The sequence below is a fragment of the Cupressus sempervirens genome, chromosome 9 (genome assembly GCF_028749045.1).
Source record: "Cupressus sempervirens isolate cs-2001-9-10 chromosome 9, ASM2874904v1, whole genome shotgun sequence".
NCBI classification, from domain to species: Eukaryota; Viridiplantae; Streptophyta; class Pinopsida; order Cupressales; family Cupressaceae; genus Cupressus; species Cupressus sempervirens.
This window is the reverse complement of record NC_143126.1, coordinates 624,069,288-624,083,041: the sequence shown is the minus strand read 5'-3', so window position 1 is coordinate 624,083,041 and position 13,754 is coordinate 624,069,288.

The following is a 13,754-nucleotide window of genomic DNA, read 5'->3' as shown; positions in this document are numbered from 1 at the left end:
CAAAACACAAGCACAAATTAGACCAGAGTATGATCAAAATAATTGTATAATATTCAATATGATGTCCAAGTACACTATGAGTGCTTGAATATAAAGGCCTCTGAGATGCATCTAGAATACTTTAGAATCAACATCATGATAAGTCATACAACCAAGAACATATCCACTAGATAAGGGTTATCATCCATTAAGCACAGAAGTAAGTGCAATGATGAGCGGATAAGCCTACAATGGTGTAACATGCAAATCAGTGTTGTAGACAACATGTGCTAAATTAGGAGTGCAAATAACTATGTTGTCTACATGACAACTCAGTGAATGATGAAAACTCTAGTGTTGTAGACACCATGTGTATAATTAGAGTTGTGTACTTTTGTGTTGTCAACATGACAACTTAAAAAAGGTGCACAAACTCCTAAGTGTCTCATAAAAATAAATAATAAAATATTGCACTAACCTATGTAAACTTAAGTAAAGTGCAAATAGTAAATACCTATTTACACCAACACCCTCCCTTAAGTGCAACTTAGGGGAATGCACTTAAGCTCACAAATGCATGATGGGTCTCGACTATGAGGCCATGTTAGGTACCCATGTACAAAAGCAATGCTATAGAATGATGCAATGCAATATCTCATAAAGTAAAGAAAGAGGGAAAACCTCATGGGAAAAACCCTCCCCAAAAAATAGAGATAAATACAATAAAGAAGATGAAGACCTTAGATGAGGAAAAAATCCCTCCCAGAAGAATGAGAAGAGAGAAGTCAAGGGACCCCCCTTTCTACAAGATCCCACACCCACAAGAGATCTCACAAATGAGTATACTTGACCTCAGTGAAGAGTTTGGTAAAAATATAATCGACCTACTTTGCTATAGGACAATATTGTAGTGCAATGATTTGCTCTTATATCAGCTCTCTAATGTAGAGCATATGAACCTTGATATGATTTGTCTACTAATATTGAACTAGATTCTTAGAGATTTCAATGGAACTTTGATTGTCAAAATAAATAACTGTAGGCTTAGTTAGATCAAATCCAAACTGCTCCAGGATGTGTTGTAACCAAAGAGCCCTTGTAGCTGCATTGACAACTCCTTAATACTCAACGTCTATGGAAGAAAGAGAAACATTATTTTTCTTCTTACTTTGCCAACAAATAAGGATGGAACCAAGGTGAAATATGAACCCTGAAGTGGACTTGTGAGAATCTAGGTCTCCTGCATAGTTTGAGTCTGTGTATCCAATTAGTTGAAGTCTTGTACATACTGTATAAGTATCCCATGTGTATGTGTAACCTTTATGTAGTATAAAATGCACTTGTAAGCTTTCCAATGAAGCTCATGAGGTTCTTACATAAAGCATGAAACCATGCCAACTGCAAAAGCAATATTAGGGCATGTATGTGTCAAGTAGATAAGGATCCCAACTAACTATCTGTATAAAGTAGCATCAACAAGTGGAGTGGTACACTTAGCCTCTAGCTTGACACTTGATAGAAAGGGAGTAGGAGTAGGCTTGCAGTCACTCATGTGAAATCGAGAAAGCAATGCAAGAGCATACTTGGATTGTGAAAGTGATAACCCTACTAAAGATTATGTGATCTCACAACCAAGGAAGTAATGTAGCAAACCCAAGTGTGTCATAGAAAATATATCCTATAGAGAGGTCTTGACATTGGAAATGATGGATAAAATTCTCCCTGTAATGATCAAGTCATCTACATAAAGCACTAATATAAAGTGTGAATCATCCTTTTGAAGAATGTAAACATTTGAATTAGAATGATACCTAGTGAAACTTGTTGAGAGTAGGAAGGAATCCATTTTGGCATACCAAGCTCGAGGAGCCTGCTTAAGACCATAAATAGACTTTTTCAATCTACAAACCATAGTAGAATCCTGTACGAACCCCTGCAGTTGCTTCATATAAATCTCCTCATGAAGATCACCATTCAAAAAAGTGCTCTTAACATCCATCTACTATACAAGCCATCCATGAGATACAACAATAGCTAGTGTTAGGCAAATGGAGTTCATCTTGGCAACTGGTGCAAAAGTCGCTATATTTTCAATACCTAGAACCTATGAGAAACCTTTAGCAACTAGTCTAGCCTTATGTTTATCAACACTTCCATCCACTGCAAATTTGGTTCGATAGATCCACTTGCAATGAACCAAGTTTCTTCCCTTAGGAAGAGGAACTATGTCCCAAGTGTTTTTTTCATCAAGGAGCTATATTCTTCTTCCATAGCCTTGTCCCATTCTAGAATCCATGATGCTTCCTTAAATGATTGTGGATATTAAGAAATGGTTATATAGGCATGTGGAAAGACTTGTGTTGTGACCTAGTCCTCTAAGTGTTAGAAGGATTTCCCACCAATGAAATTGCTACATTAAGGGTTTGTTGTACTCAACAAGGTTTAGTGGAAGAAGAAAGAATATCCTCAACTATTCATTGACCCTACGAAGGTGGTGTCCTATGAATAAAAGTTGGAGGAATCTCATCTTCTGAGTCACTTTCATCACTATGATCACTATCCATGAAGGAGGAAGAAGGAGGAGTTGAAGAAGCCAAACATGGACATGCTTCTTTAAATTAAACACTCCTCATAAAAAATTTCATGTCTCTAGATCCATTAGTTTGTATGCCTTGAGATGGTTAGGATATCCAACAAATATGCATGGTTTACTTTGTAGTTCTAATGCCTTTCTCTTTTATGGAGGCATCGTTGCCCATGCTGGACAACCAAAAACTTTGAAATGTTAAACACTTGGTTTTTGGCCACACCATGCCTCAAAAGGTGTTATTCCATCTAAGGCCTTATGCAAACTTCTATTTTGGATGTAGTTGGCACAACACATGGCTTCTACCCAAAATACTTGATCAAGAGACTTGTGTTGAAGCATACAAGTGGTCATTTCCTTAAGGGTTCTATTCTTTCTTTTAGCTAAACCATTTTGTTATGGTGTGTATGCAACTAAATGTTGAAGATCTATACCCTCATGTGTGAAAAATTCTATAAGCTTGGAGTTGACATATTCTTTGCCATTATCTATTCTTAGGATCTTGATGGCTTTCCCTAATTTTTTCTTAACTTGACATTTGAAGGTGATGAAGTTATCAAATACTTCACTCTTATGAGCAAGATAAAAGACCCAAGTGTAACTTGAAAAGTCATCAATAAATGTGAGAACATAGTGGGCCTTACCAAATGATGGTACTAGAAATGGGCCAGATACATCACTATGAACCAATTCTAGAACAATAGTTTCCTTCCAAGATTTCTCCTTGTCATATTTCTCCTCAAGATGCTTGCCTGCTTCACAACTTGGACATACACCCTCTGAATATTTGACTTGAGGTAGACCAATGACCATTTCCTTACTATCAAGTTGATGAAGGTAGTGATAATTAAGATGTCCAAATCTCTCATGCCATAATTTACTTTGTGTGTTTGAATGTGTCAATAAGGCAAGAGAAGTGGACTTAGGCACAAAATGTGAGAAAGAATAAAGCCTTGTCTCATGATTTGCCTTTCCAACTACCACCATAGAATCATCTTTGAGATTCTTCACCACAACTATGTCAGGGAGGAACTCTACTTTGTTGCTACATCCATAGTGAGTTATTTGATAGATGGAGAGAAGGTTGGTGCTAAGATTAGGAACATGAAGTACATCCTCAAAGATGCCATTTTCAAACTCAACATTTCCTTTACCTTCTACTTCTACTTGAGTATCATTGCCCACATAGATGTAAGGTACATTTGATGATTTTAAAGAGGAAAACTGCTCCCCTGGAGCACCCATTCCTCTGCATTATTTGTTGCTACTGAATCAAGAACCCATTCCTTAGAATTATTTGTACTAGCTACCAAAGGTTGTCCCTTATCCTTTGAAGTCGATGAAGATCCCTTATCCTTATATGCATTTGGTACATCAATTTTGTGTTTCCTCATAATGTTGACCAATTCATCAATCTACTTATACTTGCACTCATGTTCATCATGACCATACCTCTTACAATAAGAACATGTTTTCTTCTCCTTTTTGTTGGAATTGTTCCCCTTTTGATTATTTTTGGAAGAAGACTTTCCTTGTTGTGAAGAATAATGTTGAGTAGAAGAAGATTGATTTGAGGAAGATTGTTGTTTTGAGGAGGATTGTTGCATGTCATTTTGTGGCTTAGCCTTCCACTGCTTTTGCTTCTTGTTGGAGTTTTTACTACTTGAATTACCTTCATTTGCTACCAAGGCTTTGGTCTTGGAAGACTTGAGAATTCCCATACCCACTAGATTGTCATGTTCTATGATCAACATTTTTTAAAATTTCTCAAATGAAGGCTTAACATAGGCACTACCCATTGTTAATTTGTGTGTATTAAAGTTAGAAACAAAAGGAGCATATTCAGGTGGAAGATAAGCCATGATGTGTTTGATCATCTTTCCATCCTTGATGGGTTCACCACAATCATTAAGTTGTGCCCTATACATTTCTACTTGGGTAAGATAGTCTTTGATGGTGTCAAAATTTCTAGGATCCAACTTGAGAAGTTCAACCTCTATGGTGTAAGCCATGTCTTCATCTACTGTCTCATACAAAGCTTTAAATTTAGCCTAACCCTCTATTGGATTGGTAAGCTTCCTAATGTGAAATTTGATAAGATCAAAGATATTTTTCAACAAGGTTCCTAAGGCCATCTCTTGTTTGGATTCCCAGTCTTCTTTCTGAGCTTCATTAGCATCAGCAGGAGGTTTCTTTGTTGCACCAATGATATAATGTAGTAAGCCTTTTTCTATCAATGGTTCTTTAATTTTTTCTTTCCAAGTAGCATAATAATGTGGAGTTAACTTTGAAAAAGAACCCATAATGCAAGAACACAAGATCAAGGAGACACAATACACAGTACAACCCCCCCCCCCCCCCCTTTTCACTCAATCAAAAAATCCCCCCTCCTAATGAATGATCTTGGCACTTAATATTTAGTGTGTTTACAATGAGCCACTTGTCAAAATGGATAAAGTGGACTTTCTAATTTTTCTGATTACAACCTCTATATAGATTACAAATCTAAACCTTTATAATGTAGCTCAAAAATACAAAAATTGTGAAGCAATACGATGCAAAAGAGGACCTATCTCCGAAAGTGGTATTTTTGTCCACATAAGACTGTAATCTAACTTGAGATCTAAAAAGTAGACAAAAAAATACACTTTTGAAAAAATGGAACCTGAAAAGGAGTCCAGATGAGCCCATACGATGCTTTTGAATTTGCAAAATGCAGGATTACATAGGTACAGTCACCAAAAAGTTCTTATTCTAACAAATTAATACATCAAAATCAGAAAATAGCTACACCACTAAAAAATTTAGGAGATTTTACCCAAAAAAAAAAAAAATTGCATTTGATTTGGAGTCTGTATGACCAAGTTATGGCTGTTTGAAGTTGGGCTGCCAAATCAAAACTACATTTGAAGAGGGTCTAGAGAGGAAAACACTATGTTAAATTTGAGATTCAAATAGCCATCATAGTAGTTCAAAATTGCCATGGAATAATAGTTAGACAACTATCAAATTTAGGCTCACAAATTGTTGACATCAGCACATACAGACTGTACAAAATTGTAAAAAAAATTTTGATGTGTACTGTTGACTCAGCTATACGATAGGTGATGTGGTGCTTGTGTGGAAACTTATGTATTGCTAACTAGACTACTTCTTTGGCAATGACATGTCACTGAGTGGATAGGTCCATGTGGCAGTCTGATGTGGATGCAGATGTGTCAGATTTTTGGGTGAGTGAATAAAAAATGCCATGTGGCATGTGCAAGCTTTGAGGTAGCATTGCACAGAAGAATCCACATGTCTGTGTAAGTGTCTTATTAGTGATAGTGTAGTAGATGAGCTTTCATAGGTGGAAGCACTATTGGAGACTTTCTGGTGCTAAAAAAATAGATAATGCTCACATCACTCTATTTTAAATTGTCGCCAATGCTGTGAATATAGATCAATGCCATAAGTCTTTGTCAGAGGTCTAAACGGGTTTTGAATTTTTCATTATCAAAAAATTAACTAACAATAGTAGGGGGTTAATGGGAATAGTCCCACACACATGATGCTAAGGCTATGGGTAGTGAATAAAAGGGTATGCACTCAAAGTCAAAATCAAGTTGTGACCGCCAGAGTATATGCTGGCCACTTGCTATGAGTTTATAATGCTTGGTTACTAAGGTGTGACTTATTGGTACCTGGACCAAAAAAAATTTCTTTGCACTTTCTCTGCACGCCCAATTGGGCAAAAATTTTTTTAAAAAAAAATTCTAAAATTGCAAAAATAAGATCCAAAAATGAATTAAATAGATCAATAAAAGACAATACCTAGCTTTCAAATCGGGCCTTTGGGTTTTGATTTACAAAAAAAATATACCTCACAGTTGACTATGGCCAAAAATAGGCAAATTTATAGGCAAATAAGAATTTGAGTGTCCTTTCAACTTTGATTATCTTTTTCTTCTACTGTTCTTCTATCAGATACCATAGAAAACTACTATGTTGACATCAATGCCAAACATAGTCATGAATGTAACATATCATCATAGTAACATATCTACAATACTCCCATATAGGAATATCATTAGCATTCATCTCTCAACAATCTCCCCCTTCGGCATTGATGGCAACATAGATGAAAAACATCTAGTTCCAAGAATGCCAACAAAAGACTGTTCATCATTCCTTTCAAATCCTCTTCATCAATCATTCTCCCCCATTGATATACCTCAATGTTCTTTCCATCAAACTTCCATTCCATGTTGTACTTCTTCCAAACATACTATACTCATGTCAAACTTCTCCCAACTATCATGTTGTACATCTTTTGAACATGTTTTTTTTCATGCCAAACTTCTCCCCCATTGACATCAATGTCAAAGGTTTCAGCAACCAATCTCACTACATAACACTCTACAACAAATGATTCTTACTAGCTCAAGTTTCCAAAGATAGTGTTCAAAAATAACATCCAACAAGAGTCCTAGATGACTTTGTCCATCATAGATACTTCTCCATACAAGAAGTATCAAATTCAGTCCATACAATAATGGTGCTCTATTACACTAGAATAATGCACTCTTGCATCTTCTACTCTGACATAGGAAGGGGCACCCCAAGCATACCTCACAAATACCTAAAGTCTCTTTGTGAAGAGGTTTAGTGAATATATCTGCAATCTTCTCTTTCATGCTGATATACTCCAATCTAATTTCCTTTTCTACAACTTTCTCCCTCAACATGTGATACTTAATAGAAATGTGCTTAGTCTTCAAATGTAATACTAGATTCTTAGACATATTTATAATACTTGTGTTGTCACAATGTATGACAATAGGTTCACTGATTTCTATCCTTATATCCTTGCTTAGTGAATATATATGTAATCTACTCTTTCATGCTCACATACTCCAATCTAATTTCCTTTTTTAGAACTTTCTCTCTCAAGATGTGATACTTAATAGAAATGTGCTTAGTCTTCAAATGTAATACTAGATTCTTAGAAATATTTACACTACTTGTGTTGTCATAATGTATGACAATAGGTTAACTGATTTTTATCCTTATATCCTTCAGAATTTGCTTTATCCAAACAACTTGATTGCAATTTTTTATTGTTGCAACATATTTTGCTTCTGCTGTACTTTGTGATGTACAATATTGCTTCTTGCTCAGCCACAAAACCAATCTTCCTCCAAGAAATAAGGAGCTCCACTACTGGAGCTCTTTCTATCATCAATACTACCTACCCAATCAACATTAGTATAAGCACTTAGAGTAAAGTCATTAGATCTATCATACCACAATCCAAACTCAGATGTTCCTTTCAAATATCTAAATATCTCAACTCTTGGTTCTATTGAAGGTCCTGAGCTTTGTCCCTACCTTGGCTCTCCTTCATTCTACAAATCATTATCAGCCTCAAGAAATACTTCATCATTCCTTGAATTAGTAACAACATCATCTTTTGAATTGTAATCAACTCTTCTCTCTTGTATCCTAAATTTATCATTAATTCTCACATTTTCACATTCCATAATAGTCTTAGTTCTTAGATTATAGCATCTATAAACCTTTCTTTTCAATGAATAACCAAGAAAATTACCTTCATCACTTCTAGCATTAAACTTACCAATATCATCATCTCTTTTGATATAGCACTTACTCCCAAAAATTTTGAAATACTTAACTATAGGTGAGTGACCAAACCATAGTTCATAAGGGGTCTTGTTTGTAACTTTCTTGACTTGTACTCTAGTCATAGTGTAGACTATTATATTCAGAACTTCTCTCCAAAATTTTTTGGATACATCATTGTTAGCTAACATAGCTCTTGTAGCTTTTGTAACTAATCTATTCCTAATTCTCTTTGCAATGCCATTCTACTTAGGGGTTCTTGGAGTTGATAAGTATCTTTTGATTCCACTTTCTTCACAAAACATGTTAAACTCATTTTAAGTAAATTCTCCTCCTCTATCTAATCTTAAACATTTAATCTTCATACTAGATTCATTCTCAAATCTATTCTTGAATATCTTAAACCTATCAAATGCCTGAAATTTCTCTTTAAGAAATGCAACCCACATCATTCTAGAAAAGTCATCAACTAGAATCATAAAATACCTTTCACCATAGAATCCTTTAATCTTCATAGGACCATTGAGATCTGTGTGTGCAATCTCCAATTTTTCTATAGTAGTAAACTTCTTGTAGGGAAAAGGAGTTTTGTTATGCTTTGCTAGAACACACTCCTTCCCAATTGTGTTAGTAGGCTTTAAAATCTTAGGCAAATCTCTAACAACAAACATACTACTGGTCTTCACAATACTATCAAAGTTTATATGAAAATCTCTCTTATGCCATAACCAACTATCATCTACCTTAGCAACCAAACATTTCATTTCAATAGGATTCAACTAAAATACATTACCTCTAGATCTAGTTCCTATTCCAATTACCTTTCCATTTTTGTCTTTGATCATGCATGCCTTTTCTATGAATTGCAACTGATAACCTTTGTCCACTATTTTTCCAACACTCAAAAGATATTTCTTTAAACCATAAAAAAATTATACATCTTCAGTGTTAGTTTTACCATGAAGAGTTATAGATCCAATACCTTTAACTAGTTGGAATGCTGCATTGTTTCCAACTTTGACAATGCCTCTATCATGACTTTTGAAGTCAAAAAACTTGTTCATATCACCATTCATATGATGTGAACAACCAATTTCAATTATGCAATTAGATTTCTTTTCAACCTCTGACACCAAAGCTATTTTCTTTGGAATTTCTTCTTTAATTTTCATAAATCCAATTTCATCATCACTAGCACTTACTGCTTGTTCATCAAAATTATTTTCTTCATTTTCATACAAACACTCTCTATTTCTTCTAGGTTTGTAATTTCCTTTATATTTTCTCTCTCTTTTAGGAAATTTAGATGTATAATGACCATATTCATCACAAGTCCAACATTTAAATATTTTTCTTACAATATTTTTCTTTTCTTACCAGAAGGGCTACTACTTCAATCTTTCTGTCCTCCTCAAATATGTTGCTACTAGTTAAATCTCCTCTAGCACTTGTGCTTCTTGATAAACTAGGTCGAATATTCAAGGCATTGAAAGCTGCCTATGTTCTAGTCAATTCTTTGGAATGAGTTCATTCTCAACTACTTTAGTCTTCCAAGCAATGTATCCTTTTTGAAATCTTTGGTACAAGATATCAACAACTGTATCATTTGAACTGCTAACTTAAATAGTGGTGTTAGAGTCTTCAATATCTTCCATATAACCTCATCTTCTTCTTTGGTTCCTCCTTGAGATGTAATACCTGCAATAATTCCTGCTATTCTACTTACATATGTTTTGATAGATTCATCTTCCATCATCTTAGCATCTTGAAATGTACAAACCCAAATTTGTAACCTCAACTTCTTAGAATGTGCATCATCTTCAAAACTATTTTTCAAAGCTTTCCAAATAAAATGTGAATTAGCAAGTGATTTTACCTATTTGTTGCACATAAAAAGATCTCTTTCATCCTCAGTACAATTTTCCAAATCTTCTTTAGCAATGATTGTCTTCATTGATTTTGTCAAGATCCAATATCTTGGACCCATACACAACATATGTGTCTTCGTATTTTCCTTCCAACCATCATAATTTGTTCCATCAAATTTCAGACTATCTTTCCTAAACATGCTCACCATAGATCTCCCAAAGTTGTTAAAGTTTATCTTCAAGGACATGATGCTCTGATACCAATTGTTAGAAACAATAGTTCACCAAGATAATTGGGGGGGTGAATCATTGTTAGAGGATGAACCCTATTAGGAGTCTATTACAACATTTGGTACATAGAGTCCCTATTAGGAGACTTTGAATCCCTGTTAGGAGTTGTAGTACAATGTATGCAAGAAGAGCCCATTGCCCAAACATGCAATTTCAACTACAAGTACATACTTAAAGATGCCATTTTACAACTCAACATTTCCTTTACCTTCTACTTCCACTTGAGTATCATTTCCCACATAGATGTAAGATATATTTGATGGTTTTAAAGAGGAAAACTGCTCCCTTGAAGCACCCATATGATGTGTTGCTCCTAAATCAAGAACCCATTCCTCAAAACTATTTGTACTAGCTACCAAAGCTTGTACCTTACCCTTTGAAGTGGATGAAGATCCCTTATCCTTATATGCATTTGGTACATCAAATTTGTGTTTCCTCATAATGTTGATCAATTCATCAATTTTTTTATCCTTGAACTCATGTTCATCATGACCATTCCTCTTACAATAGGAACAAGTTTTCTTCTCTTTTTTGTTGGAATTGTTCCCCTTTTGATTATTTCTGGAAGAAGACTTTCCTTGTTGTGAAGAATAATTTTGAGTGGAAGAAGATTTATTTGAGGAAGATTTTTGTTTTGAGGAGGATTGTTGCATGTCATCTTGTGGCTTAGTCTTCCACTGCATCTAGTTCTTGTTGGAGTTTTTACCACTTGAATTACCTTCATTTGATACCAAGGCTTTGGTCTTGGAAGACTTGAGAATTACCATACCCACTAGATTTTCACGTTCTAAGATCAACATTTCCAAAAATTTCTCAAATGAAGGCTTAACATAGGCACTCCCCATTGTTAATTTGTGTGTATTAAAGTTAGAAATAAAAGGAGTATATTCAGGTGGAAGATGAGTCATGATGTATTTGATCATATTTCCATCCTTGATGGGTTCACCACAATCCTTAAGCTATGCCCTATGCATTTCTACTTGGGTAAGATAGTCTTTGATGGTGTCAAAATTTCTAGGATCCAACTTGAGAAGTTTATCCTCTATGTGTAAGCCATGTCTTCATCAACTATCTCATACAAAGCTTGAAATTTAGCCCAAACCTCTATTGGATTGGTAAGCTTTCTAATGTGAAATTTGATAGGATTAGAGATATTTTTCAACAAGGTTCTTAGGGCCATCTCTTGTTTGGATTTCCAATCTTTTTTTCGAGCTTGATTAGCATCAGTAGGAGGTTTCTTTGCTGCACCAGTGACATAACACAGTAAACCTTTATCTACCAATGGATCCTTAATGTTTTCTTTCCAAGTAGCATAATTATGTGGAATTAACTTTGGAAAAGAACCCATAATGCAAGAACACAAGATCAATGAGACATAATACACAATACACACCCCCCCCTCCCCCCCCCCCCCCAAAAAAATGAATGATTTTGGCACTTTATATATAGTGCGTTTACAATGAGCCACTTGTAAAAATGGAGAAAGTGGGATTTTTGATTTTTTTGATTACAACCTCTATGTAGAGTGCGAATTTGAACCTTTACAATGTAGCTCAAAAATACAACAATTGTGAAGCAATACAATGCAAAAGAGGACCTATCTCTGAAAGTAGTATTTTTGTCCAGACAAGACTATAATCTAACTTGAGATCTAAAAAGTAGATGATAAAATATACACTTCAAAAAAAATAGAACCTAAGAAGGAGTCCAGATGAGATCGTACAATGTGTTTGAAGTTGCAAAATGTAGGATTACATAGGTATAGTCACCAAAAAATGCTCATTCTGTCAAATCCATGCACCAAAACCAAAAAAAAGCTACACCACTAAATGTTTTAAGAAATCATACCCAAAATCAAAAAAATTCCACCTAATTTGAAGTCCATATGGTCAAGTTATGGCCATTTGAAGTTGGGCTGCCAAATCAAAACTACATCTAAAGAGGGGTCTAGAGAGGAAAACACTATGTTAAATTTGGCAGTCAAATAGCCATCATGACAATTCAAAATTTCTCTGAAATGATAGTCAGATGGCTGTCAAATTTAGGCTCATAGATTGTTGATGTTAGTGAAACCTAGGCCCTTGTTGATGTGGTGATGATGTCACCCATACAACTACTGACATCAACATGTATGGACTATATAACATGGTACAAAAAAATATGATGTGTATTACTAACTCGACTATATGATAGGTGATTTTGTGCTTATGTGGTAGCTTTCATGTTATTGACTAGATTGCTTCACTGGTGATGACGTGTTGCTGAGTGGATAGGTCCATGTGGTAGTCTGATGTGGATGTAGATGTGTAAGATTTTTAGGTGAGTGAATAAAAAATGCCATGTGGCATGCATAGGCTTTGAGCTAGCACTATCTAGAAGGGTCAATGTGTCTGCATAGGTGTCTTATCAGTGATAGTGTAGTAGATGATTTGTAGCAGGTGGAAGTGCCATTGGAGACTTTTTGGTGCTAAAAAATAGACAAAGCTCATATCACTAGATTTTAAACTGCCGCCGATGCTGTGAATATAGGCTCATGCTAGAGGTCTTTTCCTGAGGTTGTAGACACCTAAATTTGATTACACTACTTTGGTAATCTAATTTAGCCATCTCTAAAGGAATCATTAATTAAATTCTTATTTAATTAATCATTTTCCATCCCTAGTTGATTAATTTAATTAATCATCTATAGTCCTAATTGATAAATCAAATAATCTATTATTTATCAATTAAATCTTTTTCTCCTATCTAATTCCAAAAATCCCCATTTATTAAATAAATCTATTTGATAAATGAAATCCTCAAATTCAAAAACCCCTAACCTATCTCTAATCCTCCATTTAGCCTAATCCACCCCATCCACCCATACTAACCAAGCTTAGCCACTAACTCACCCACCCTCATTAATGCCATCCACTTGCACATCTCTAACATCTCTAATATAATCCTAAACCCAAGCCTAATGCACCCCCTAATGTTGTCACATTCCTTAAACAAGTTTAAGACTTTCCTAATCCAAACCAAAGTCTCCCCTCAAAAAGCCCAACCACTAAGTCATGAGTGCTCTTACAAACCATAAAAGACTCTTACAAGCCCACTCATGACTCTTACATCCATCTTCCACACTCTTCCCTCTTCCACACTCATTCCTCTTCCACCTCTCTTACATACTCAACCCCACTCATCATGCCCTTAACCAACCCTTTACCCTACCCTCTCACACTCATCCTCCTTGTGACAAGTGTCACCTTCCCATTGGTGCTAAACAAGCACAATCCATGTGCTCTCCTTTGAGTGCATCCTAGCCCTCCTTAAGCCTTCATCCATCCTTGCATCTAAGCCCTCCATCCCTCTACCCCTTAGCCTATAAATTGAATCCCATCCCAAGCCATTTCATCAACAATCTTGGA